This window comes from Oncorhynchus kisutch, linkage group LG27 (assembly GCF_002021735.2).
Source record: "Oncorhynchus kisutch isolate 150728-3 linkage group LG27, Okis_V2, whole genome shotgun sequence".
Lineage (NCBI taxonomy): Eukaryota > Metazoa > Chordata > Actinopteri > Salmoniformes > Salmonidae > Oncorhynchus > Oncorhynchus kisutch.
This window is the reverse complement of record NC_034200.2, coordinates 11,155,389-11,167,726: the sequence shown is the minus strand read 5'-3', so window position 1 is coordinate 11,167,726 and position 12,338 is coordinate 11,155,389. Positions and strand designations below refer to the sequence as shown.

Genomic DNA, 12,338 nt, shown 5'->3' with positions numbered 1-12,338 from the left:
CCTGCCACTGCAGACATGTCAGAATATTCAATAAACACATTTATGTGGTGTGGGCCAAGAGCTCTATTACATCATGTTGTTTCAAAACAGTGGTGACACATCATATATTGCATAGTGTGATAACATGAAAGTGGTGCTGATTATCTAGGGCCTGTCCTGACTGTTCTGCAGCCCTAGGCAAGACAGAGGAAATGCCTTCTATGATTGGTTCGGACGGGACAACAACAAAAAACATCTGTGGATGTGGAAATCAAGACAAGTCTGGACAGGGTCGGGCCATGCTTACTGAGGTGTAGCCTACAGTGTCGCCTGAAAAACAAGCGGTTGGCTCTATTAGTCCTGATTCCTGTGACTATTCAATTTGGCTATTTAAGCTCTGCATATCAGCTACCCAACTTTATCAGGAGTTATCCTGAACCTATTTGCAATGTGTACACAGTGAGAAATCAGAAGATTTTTCCTTTTGACCATGATCAGCTCATAAAAAAATGGACAGATACAAACTTGAACCCACTGATCATGACAATTTACCCCACAGGGTGAAACTCCTGGACAGCAGTTGGGACCAGCCTCTTTAGGATACGTTGTTTGCTAACATGTCAGCACATTTTTTTTTGATTGGGCGCCATTTAAGTTAGGCTATTTGATCGGAGAAACATGCACGATGTAAAAAAGTGTCATTATTGTCATACATTTTATCTCCAGCCTGTAGGCTACAAAAAGGCCACATACTCTTTCTACCATATGGTGTATCCAGTGGGGAATGTATAATTCATTTCTTCCCAGTACGGAACCAAGCGCATGTACCAACATTTACATACACAATCCCTATTAATTCAATAGGATCCATGTGGGCCTAGTCGGACATCCATCCACTCGCAACATATGAGGTGAATGGAAAAAGACATCTGTTGCACAAAATGCTAAATTTGGCTGATGTTTCAGGTCAGAATTTATGCAATCCACTGGCGCATTTCAGTGTCGGCCATTCATCTCTGCCTTGGCAAAATTGGACTGTTCTCGTAGAACCACATCGCATTTGAGAGTAGTCTATACCACCCATTTTCAAGTCCATTCGCTCATGTTTCATGACTCTGACATGCAGTAATGATAAAAAGTGATGTAATGGCCTGAAGTTCTTGACATTTTGCTATAACTATTGTGAATGTTTTACCCTGGCTATATCTGCAACATGCTTTTTGATAGCTTATTTTTGGGACTCTCCAACATCACCCTGGAGAGGAGCACTGGGAATGGACAAGCAAATTATTTTGCTCATCTGCCTTTGACCAAGTGGGCACTGCTTATCACAGGGCGGCATCAGTGCTCACCTAAAAAGCCCATATGCCACTGGTTGAGAGAAATTGTAATTGTTTTGGGGCACAATTATGTGAGGTTTTATGTGTTGTTGGGAGGTGCATCTTGGTCAGTTTAGCTCAGAAAATGCTGCCCTCGTCAATCATCTTGGTCAGTTTAGCAACAGGCGGGAACCTATTCCTGCCTAATGAGCGTGAATATCATATGGAAAGTTAAGAAATGTCCTCTGGAGCATACACGTGACCACATAAATGGAGCAGAGGTAATTGTGTTTGTGGGAGGATTCTAATGTGAACTAAACTATCAGTATGGGGTTTCCCAGCATCACAAGGAGGCTGTGTGATTGGGCATGTTCATTTTCACATTGAGAGGTAATATTGTCATGGAGCAAGCTGCCTGTTTGTTGTTGCATTGCAAACTGGGTAACAAAGCATGTGAGATTCAGTGGCAGTTCACAGTGAGGGATTACTTCTATTTTTAAGTTACTGTGTGTTTCAGTGCAGGTTTGTATTGATATTTTTAGAATACAAAGAGGGTAATGAAACTCGAAAGTAAGTGTCAGGAAATAGCTAGAGTTCAGCACCACTGTAATACCAAAAATGCCAATCAATGCTAAATGTGTACAACCAAACAGAAATACATTATTATTAATCAATTATTTTTATTATTACATTCAGTGCATTGGTCATGCTCGCTCTCGAAAACTAGGCAGCATTCTGCCTTCTCACTACAGTTCTCAGGCATTAACGTCATCCGCGAATGCCTTATGTGAACTATAATTCCGAAGCGGAGTTATAACGTCAAGGTCAAATAATCATCTCTTGCGCTACAGCTTTTGAAACATATGGCATTATCTTTCATCAGCGAGGAAGAATCCTTCAAATAAAAAAAGATGCAGTTTTGCACAGATCCATACATCAATGGGTGCTTCCATCCAACGAAACTTCTGCTACACTTCCCGAGCATGCTGAATAGCTACTAGCACAGGTCTACCTCGTCTTCCATTTTCCGTAAACAAGCGCTGTAACATGGATATAGGGCCGTGTGGGAACCCTAACAAGGTGTATCAATTTAACCCTTTTTTGTATGATTATTTCTCGCTGATATGAAATATAAACATCCTTGTGCTTCCAAAACCGTACCGCAAGTGATGCATATTAATGTTCTGACTGAGCGTCGGGGATCTTAACAAAACTCCCCCCTCCAGAAGACTCCTTCGTCCAATGACTCTTATGTGTAATGTAATGGAACTGAGCATCCTGATCAAGGGCTAGTGGGTCATGCTATTTCTTTTGCAAGAGTGAAAAAATAAAATCTTGAACATCAATGCATAATGACAAGTTGTGGGAGAGAGAACTTTAAAGTGGCTTTATCATCACATAAAACGATGTGATCATTCAGGAGTTTTCCATACACCTGCCCTCTACAATACAGTATGTTGAAGAAGACTCCATAAAATATATTACACTCATGTATAACCATAACATAAGCCAATGAAAAGGGGTGATAACAAAAGAAACACAGTAAAACCAACACATTTAGGGAATTACAATTTCTTTGGTGTCTTGTGGTAGACAATACATTTTAATACCACTCTTAAACATAAGAACAACTTTGCCACAACTAACAGATACCAAAATAAAAATAAGACAAAACATAATTGACCCGCAAAAAATAATCGATTGGGACCCCAAGGGGTGCATGTTTTGATTTCTGCCCTACACAGCTGATTCAAATTATCAAAAAAAACTTGGTGATAAGTTGATTATTTGAATCAGCTGTGTAGTGCTAGGGCAAAAAAACAAAATGTGCACACCTTGGGTTCTTGAGGACTGAGTTAGGGAAACCTGTCCTACGGGAAATGATCGTTACATCTGAATATCTAAAAAAAATATATACATTTATCCGTCCAATATTGACCTTGCACCTCAGATTCCTGGGAATGGGAGGTAGAGTTGCACTGAGGCAGATGTGTAAAGTCTTAAAGCCAGTCAACATTTAAGAGAGAGCCCAGTGCTATAGCATATCTTGTCCATCTTTTGAAATCTCCCCCTCTCTCTCGGTACCCCATTACTAAATGTCTGTGTTTCGGTCTGTGCCATTGTTCATTCAGATGGGTCCAATGCCTTCCACAGTAGTAGTAGTACTTCTTCTCCCTGTTCCGATCGCTCATTCTGTACGTTTCTGCTTTCACCAATGTCTGGGTGCACCACCACACAGAACTTTTGACACACGTGGGTTATCTTTCTTGGGTGGGATAAGGAAGTGAGGAGATACAAAGAGAGCGAAAGAGAAGTGGTGTGTATTCATGGATGCCAAGGGAAGCTAGGCTTCCTCCAAAAATTTACACAAAAAAATGAATAAAATACTTCCAATAATATTTTCTTTCATCTCTGTGTTTCATAATTGTCCTTCAATTCACAAGAGGCTGAATGTATCTCACCGGAGAAAGCATCTGAACGAACAAAACAGTGCCCCTCTGTCTCTGTATGTGTAGGCCATTTATCGGATGCTGTCTGGTCCAAAAGAGTATGACATTGTTGCTGCCCATAGCATTGAATGCAAAGGAAGCCAGCGAGCATTTGGCCTCCCTTGATAGAAAAAAAGTATAAAATAATTTAAGCGAGCTCAACTGTGAACGGTCCTGGTTCCACCAAAAAAAAAAGTTTCAAGGGAAGCCCGTTTGGATTTGGCGTCACTCCTATCAAATCGCATCGAGAGCATACGTCATTGACAGAAACAACTTGAATTATTGCATGTCATTGTGTTGTTGTCCTCAAGGGGCTAGCTAGCTAGCAAAAATTTGCCCTCTCCTAAATTAGCCATGGATGGAGATAGAGATTTGGACTTGTGGTTTTACTTAATTCTCTGTACTGGCCAATGATTATAATGGCAATTCTTATCCAACCATTAATTCATACATTGTTGTGTCCCTGGCCCGAGAGGATGGAAGTTCAATATGTAGCTAGATGTAGAAGGTTAATGTTAACTAGCTAACGTTGCCCATGAACGGAAGTTAGGATACCTGGCTAAAATGCTTGCTCGCTAGCCTAAGACAACAAAAAATAAAATTGTGTACTGTATGACAGAGTGATAAACCGCTTCGTCAACATGAAAGAGAGGAGGATGGCATTGGCGTTTCTCTACAAGGCGAGTCAGAAACATGGACAGTCACATCATATTTAGCGTACATATATTGGACTAAATCATTTTTTAATCACTTTTAGTTGTCACTGTATTAGATTAAGCATTGGTGATTTGATGATGTTGAGATGTTGAAGTTGAAATGGTGCTGGAATAGTGGAGGCAGCTCCTGTTTTCTTTGTGACTTGCGGTAACTCTCCATGGTTCTAAGTCAATAGTTGTTTAGTAGTCTGAAAATGTCGGAAACATTAACAGCTTGACCATGCTGTAGGTCATGTAACTGTTTGTTACATGCAAAATGCTTTGTGGACTTCACCGGTTTTGCACTCCGGTTTTGTGATGAAATAAAAGGTGTGGTTTAATTTAGTCTGCCACTGTGTCTTCTTATTGTCTCAGCCTTCAGGCCTATATATCACGGTCGCAAGGCATTTCAACTAACAGGTTATAGAACAAACAACACAATTATCACAACACATAGGTTATAATATGGCTTTTTTTTTTTTACTTCCCCATTGATTATACCCACACAACAAGAGAGATTTAATATCAATGAAAATGTTATGAGCTACTTCACTAGGTTCTCAAGTTTTTCCTGACCACATGACCTGACCAGGGAGAACTCGGGGGTCCTAGTAATGAGCCTCATCAGTACTGAATATGGTTGTCATACCCATGAAGGTGTTGAAGCATTGGGGCTTGGACTCCAGATGGTGTCCAGGCCGATACCACACACCACCGGCTCAGAGTACAGCGAGAAGACAAGCAGGAAGGCCCAGAACAGCAGGTAGATGACTGGCCACACCGGGCTCACCCGATGACAGGACAGCCAACAATCTATACACAAACTATACACCATTCAGCCGCAGGCCGATTTTTGTCAGAGCGGATGGTTGGAGTCCGGAACATAATGATAATAATTTGTACATGGAAAGTTATCTCCCACAGGCAGCCTGTTGCAGACCCCTGCTATACGCAATCTTGTACGTCAATTAATTAATGAATCTATACATCTAACACACAAACATTCAATTAATTGTAATACAAACAAAGTACAGAGTACAATTGAAAAATGCACAGAGAACACAACACGCGCTTTGAACATGATGGCATCGTGCATGTGTCAGCGTGTACTTGTCATAAAACAAGAGTAGACCCATTACTCAATACTGTCCTGACCGCAGTCGGGATGATGAAACCAAGATTGAACTCTTTGGCCTAAATGCAAAGGGGATGTTTTTCAGTGGCAGGGACTGGGAGACGAGTCAGGATCGAGGCAAAGATGAACGGAGCAAAGTACAGAGGGATCCTTCATGAAAACCTACTCCAGAGCACACAGGACCTCAGACTGGGGCGAATGTTCACCTTCCAACAAGACAACGACCCTAAGCACACAGCCAAGACAACGCAGGAGTGGCTTCGGGATAAGTCTCTGAATGTCCTTGAGTGGCCCAGCCATAGCCCGGACATGAACCCGATCTAACATCTCTGGAGAAACTTGAAAATAGTTGTACAAAGAGATGCTCCCCATCCAACCTGACAGAGCATGAGAGGATCTGCAGAGAAGAATAGGATAAACTCCCCAAATACAGGTGTACCAAGCTTGTAGCGTCATACCCAAGAAGACTTGAGGCTGTAATCGCTGCCAAAGATGCTTCAACAAAGTACTGAGGAAAAGGTCTGAATTCTCATGTAAATGTGATATTTCCGTAAAAATAAAAAATAACCGTTTTTGCTTTGTCATTATGGGGTATTTTGTGTAGATTAATGAGGAAAACATTTTTTCTCATCAATTTTAGAATAAGGCCGTAACGTAACAAAATGTAGAAAAAGTCAAGGGGTCTGAATACATTCCGAAGGCACTGTACATATCACTGGTACACAGCAACAGTATGGTTGACATACACTGAAAATAAGATAGTGGAACAAAAAAGATCCATTCATTTCCCGGTCTAATTGGGCATTAAAAGTCTACCCTTGAGAGATCAAAGTACATAGAAAGAGAAGCACAGAGTGAACTGGTATGATATGTTTGATGATGTGTTAGTGTGTGTGAGAGACTGAGGAAGAGCGATGCATTGTTGTCAGGTAGAGTAAGTAGGACTGAACAGCAGGGCTGGGATCAGGGTGCAGCGTTTCAAATAAATCATGGCCAGGAGTCGAGGGAGATGGCCTTCAATTGCTCCAGCGAAAAACAGCCAGAGAGAGAGAGAGAGAGAATGAGAGAGAGAGAGAGAGAGAGAGAGAGAGAGAGAGAGAGAGAGAGAGAGAGAGAGAGAAACAACATTAACAAAGTCAGCACTGAGAAACTGGAAAAACAGTTGTTTCTTTTGGGCACACAAAGAATGAAGAAACAGTCCATTGATAAAATATACAGGTGATGACAAATTAGATATTAAAGTTTAGAATATTTGCATGAACAGATTTTCATGCAAATATTCTAAAAATCTGCATAAAAACAATATGCACATTTTCCCACCAGAGAGATGTTTCCATCAAACTGACTTGTCGCGGATAAAAGTCTGTGCGTGATGACATAGTGCACATCAAATTAACTTTTGCAGTTAAATTCCCATGTACCGAATAAAAATACAAGATAAATGGGTTTCCACCGCATTTTAAACTCTGCTGATTTGTCACCATAAATGTTTGCATTATATTGCGAATGTGCCCACTCTGGTCTTGGTACGTGTGCTCTAGCCAACAACTTGCAGATACAGTGCGGGTAGGTTACCTACAAAATGTGATTATTATGAACAAAAGAGCGAGATTATTTGTATTTGTCAAACGGCATGTCAGATTCATGTCACCAGAATAAGACTCTCGATATCTACTGGAAAGGAGCAGCAAGATCACTGTGCACTTTCACCACCCTGTGAAGTTCATTATAACTTATTTCATTTGTAGCCTTATAAACTGCATGATTCCCGAGTCGTAGTGGAAGGACCACACAACAGTATCATGGTTATTATATCAATATTTAATCATAAAGGCATTTCCACAGCCATGTCACATAATACATTTTACAGACACAAAAAGATCACCTTGTCTAGTGGAAATTTGTTTAGTTAACATTTGGAAAGTACACAGACAAATTTTCCGTTTTCATCAGGCCTGTCGTGACATTTCTTTTATCCGACATGTACTTTACTTGCATAAAAAGGTTGGATGGAAACCTGGTTATTAATGGATATAGTGGCACGGAGAAATGAAACACAAGGGACAGAAATTGAGAAAAGATTGCACAGGAAGTACAAGGAACTGAAATGTGACCATAAGGGTCATGTATTTTCGTCACATTGATTTCGGTCAAGTTGGGGTTCTAGCACACCTGTAGGGGTCGACAAGCTCCTCTGTGACATAGTTGAGGAAGATCCATCCCCCGCAAGCAAAGGAGCCCTGCAGGAAGGAAAGGGCTATCTGGCCAATGTCGTAGGGCTGGAAAGTCTCGAACGCATGCGCCGGCTCCAGACAGTAATACTTTCCTGGGTACACACACAACACAGAGTGGGTGGGTGGTGGAATCAGTGTGTGTGTGTGTGTATTAAGTTTGGCCGGATGTATGGAGCGTGGTCAGGGATTATGAGTGGGAAGAAGAGGTATGTGGATTTTAATCCTCTCTTTCACATCACGATAATGCAATCCCCCGGAAAGCACGAGTTAACAGTACTGTGGTGTTTTTGGCACTACATTAAGGTTCTTTAGCCATTTTTTCCCCCTCTCACATCTTGGGATTACTACTGAGCGTTTCATATTTTCTGGGTGAATTAGAGCCGACTAGCTGCTCAGTCTTAGTGGCCTCAGACATTTTGTCCAGCAGGGGGAGACAAAGATTAAGGCTGTAAAGTGTGTAAGTGGGCCCAGAGTCGACTTACAGATTAAATGTAAATGTGAAGTGAGTGATAAAACAAAAACAGTTAGAGATATGTAAAGTGAATGAGTGAGACAGTGACAGGGAAAGCCTACCTTTGCTGATCTGCACAAAGCCCATAGTGATGATAAGCCCCCAGGCCAGTAGCTTCCGATTATGGCGGCCCCCCCCTGCACCTCTCTGTTTCAGGTTGGGTTAAATGTGGAAGACACATTTCAGTTGAATGCATTTAGTTGTACAACTGACTAGGTATACCCCCTTTCCCAGTGGTGAAGACATCCTGAACACGCGTGGCCCAGTTCACCCATGTCAGCAAAAAAATGTGAGGAAGGGAGGAAGAGAGTCACATCTCACAAAAATAGCATTCAGCAACACATCACACGTTGCCTACAGTAACATCATACTAGATTGGGTAATATGAGAGTAATTCTGAGAAAGAGAGAACAAAACTGACATAAAAATAAAAAAATATCCTCATATCTTTATTGTCCATGTTACAGACAACAATGGAAATGTGTCTTCTGCTCGTTCTCAGAGCGCACTCGTTTACCTGAACTGTTTTTGTTTCTGACTGTTGGGTGATCTTCTGGTAGATAATTGCAATAATGACCTCTGATGCTGTAGTACTCTGAGGGACTCACGTAGACAGATGGGGGGAGGCCGCTCTCTGGGGGGGGGGGGGGGGGGGGGGGGGCAGCAGCAAGGCAAGTGTGGCTGCAGGACGTAGGTGGAGAAGGTGAGGGTGATTACAGTCTGGTTGGTGGGGTAGATCACAGTGGGTGGACAGACTAGAATTGTTTAAGGTCATCCTATTTTCCCAAGTAAAATGCTCACTAACAGGGATGTAAACACATTTGTGCACAGAATTGAAGTGAAATAAGCTTTTTGTGCATGTGGAAAATGTCTCTGATCTTTTATTTCAGCTCATGAAACCAACACTTTACATGTTGTGTTTATATTTTTGTTCAGTATACTTCACAAGAATGAGTAAATAGCATTATAAATGACAATATGTTCAGAATTGAATGTATTGATCAGACAGTTATTTGCTAATTTACAATAGGCCAACATAGCCAAAATATTGATCAAATTGAACACCCATGAGAAATAATGGTAAGACACAAATATAGTAGAGGCATAGAGCCTAATATAGGCACTTGGCACTTGGCCACCCTACAGTGTGCAGGATCTCATTCATTTGTACAATTTGTAACACTCATCTCCCATTCGAATACTTGAAAAAAACTATAAAAACTAACAAAAGGTAATATCTTATGACGTAAAAGTTCATTGCTTTAGCAAATGCAAACAACTACAGAGATTGATGGGAGGGGAGCGGGAGAGGAGGGGGACCCATGTACACTGCTTCAATTATGCAGGCTTCAGTCACACACTTGGCTTCAGTCATTCCCAAGATTGAAGCGGGAGACAAATCCAGCTAGGGCTTCCTCCTTGTCAGGCCTCTGTCGTGGAGGCCTCTCACACTGGGCACAGGGGTTCTGCGATGGACAGCTTGCACAGCTTCCCCACATACAGCGCTGGATCAAGGGTGACCTAGTTGAAGAGGAGGTCCAGGAGCCTGTTCTGCACAGCTTCCCAGGCAACCATCACAGCAGGAATGCCGTCATACAAAAATCAGCTTTCCCAAGGTAAAGAAGGGGGATATGCTGTGAAGCCTGTGAAGACGGACCCAACATGCTGTCAGTCATAATTTCAAATCAATTGAGCATTTCCAGGCACGCATATTCCAAATACAAACACTGCAATGTTTCACCCAAAAAATGCATGTCCAAATATTTTCTCAAAAATACCAGAAAACACATTGTAAAATGAGTAGATCACTGCACAAACAACTTGATAGCATTATATCTCAGAGCAGTAAATTAAAGGAGATTAAATTCACTAGCCATTTTAACAAACATTTCCCCTCTCAAAAACATTACAGGCTGTGCGCACACGTGACATGATTGTAATTTTCGGTGCAGCCCGTCCACCCATTATGAAAAGCAGCCACTAAACAGTTTGCTTTTTACGGCATGCTGGTAAGTAACGTGCTAGCTAAAAGTCACTACACAGATGAGAAGGGGTTTAGTTACCAGTATCGTTCTGCTTGCGCAATTTTTTCGGTTTGTAAACAAAGCCGTATGACGAGCACATGCGATGAGTGTTTTAAGGTGTTAACAATACATATTTAAATTAGTTCAGATTATAAAATGCTACCATTGGTGTATAAAATTACACGGGGGATGGGGGGGACTACTTGCTTTATGATAAACTGTGTAAATGTACCAGCTACAGTCATTTTTCATACTTGGGTCACCCAACTATGAACTGGATTCATCAAAATATCATCCAATGTGATGAAAAACATTATTTTCACTATTTGGGACCTTTAAGTTGGACATGTGCTCTTCATGACAGAATTGTCAAATAAAAAGTTCTCCCACCAAGTTACACTATCCAAAAATGGATTCATTTCGTGGAATGACCCACATGCATTATCTCATCACCGTGCATTTCTCTCACCTGACAAGTCCTCCTTATATATAAGTAGTCTCCTCCAGACTTGGGGATAGTGGCGCCCAGTTCAGCAAAGCAGTGCACCAATGGCTGTGATTACTCCGGTGACAATCCACACTACGAGAGCCAGCCCCACAGAGCTGGCATTCTCCATAACACCCTCTGGGCTCACAATGATCCCTGACACGATTATGTTACCTGAGACAAAGCCAAAGAGACAGGGAGGATTAGGAAGGTGGAAATGCTGCATCAATCTTTCAAAACGGGTGAGTAAAATACTCACTTTCCTCTTCCTCATTTATATCAGTATCAACAACTACATCTTCAGACTACTGGTTGTGATTCAGAAACATAAAATCAGGATTATCTGAAAGATTTTGGAGATCTCATTATCTGGGTTAATACGGTAGCTCAAAACAGGGCAGCGGCGTAAGACAACCAACTGCTGACCGTGATCAGGCCCCACGAACAGTCTGGGACATCACATTTTCTCTCGGGTTTATCTGACCGGCCCTTTGGCCACAAAGTCCCCCCATAGGCAAGCTCTCAGACTAAGACTGCAAGTCATTCTAAAAGATTAGCTCAACGTGCAGAGAGAATGGTTGTAGTTGTGAAGTTTCTGATTCTACAGCTATCCAGTAAAGAGCTTGGTTTTCCCCCCCAAAAAACCGTATCACCCATCGGTCTAGCCCAGGGCTCTCCAACCCCCGCACCTCTCTGATTCAGAGTGGTTGGGTTAAATGCAGGAAGACACATTTCAGTTGGACAACTGACTAGGTGCCCCCCTTTCCCTGAAGAGCTACTGCTCTGTAGGTTTTCGCTCCAACTTTAATCTAGTGCACCTGATTCTAATAATTAGCTTGTTGCTAAACGGAATCAGGTTAGTTACAACTGGGGAGAGGGGAAACCTACAGGGGGTAGCTCTCTAGGAACAGGGTGAGCGAGCCCTGGTCTAGCCTATTTTATAGAACTGAGTGAGGTTATTATCTTGTCTCGGTGCAGGAGATTTGCAGCATGCTTCTTGTGAATGGTGCGGCCTTGGCCACTATGCTGATGATGTAAAGTGCAGCCGCTACACGGGCCAAGCATTAGTGAGATGACTTTTTATCTACTTTTGTCTGCATGTGGGTGGGATGGCTGCTACTCTGTGACAGCCATTTAGAACAAATCCACATATTGGTGAAATAGACACGACTCACACGAGAACATAATGCGTTATGTTGGGCCCTGTGCATTTCCTTGCTATGACAAAAAAAAAAATGTCCGAAGGATGTTGTCTGGTCAATAAAGAACAGACTGGAAAAAGAGAGGTTTTGAAGATCCTGTTCAGATCAGCTGTGAAATGAGCACTGTTAACTGTGCAATCTGTGAAAGGTTCTTTACTCTGCTAGGTTCTGCAACAACAAAGAATCCATGTCAGAATCCATGACTTTTTAATTTTTTATGTGGGTCTATAGCAAAACAATACAAGTCTTAGCTCCTGGACTAC

General features: G+C 41.9%; 1 long non-coding RNA gene across 1 annotated transcript; it reads right to left on the bottom strand.

The window, feature by feature from the left end:
• Positions 1 to 9,239: 9,239 nt before the first annotated feature.
• LOC116357813 (uncharacterized) lies at positions 9,240 to 11,627 on the bottom strand. The gene is made up of 3 exons (XR_004205829.1): positions 11,133 to 11,627; positions 10,856 to 11,047; positions 9,240 to 10,005 (listed from the first exon to the last, which is right to left on the bottom strand). It is a non-coding gene; the product is annotated as an uncharacterized LOC116357813 (long non-coding RNA).
• Between the last annotated feature and the right edge of the window lie 711 nt (positions 11,628 to 12,338).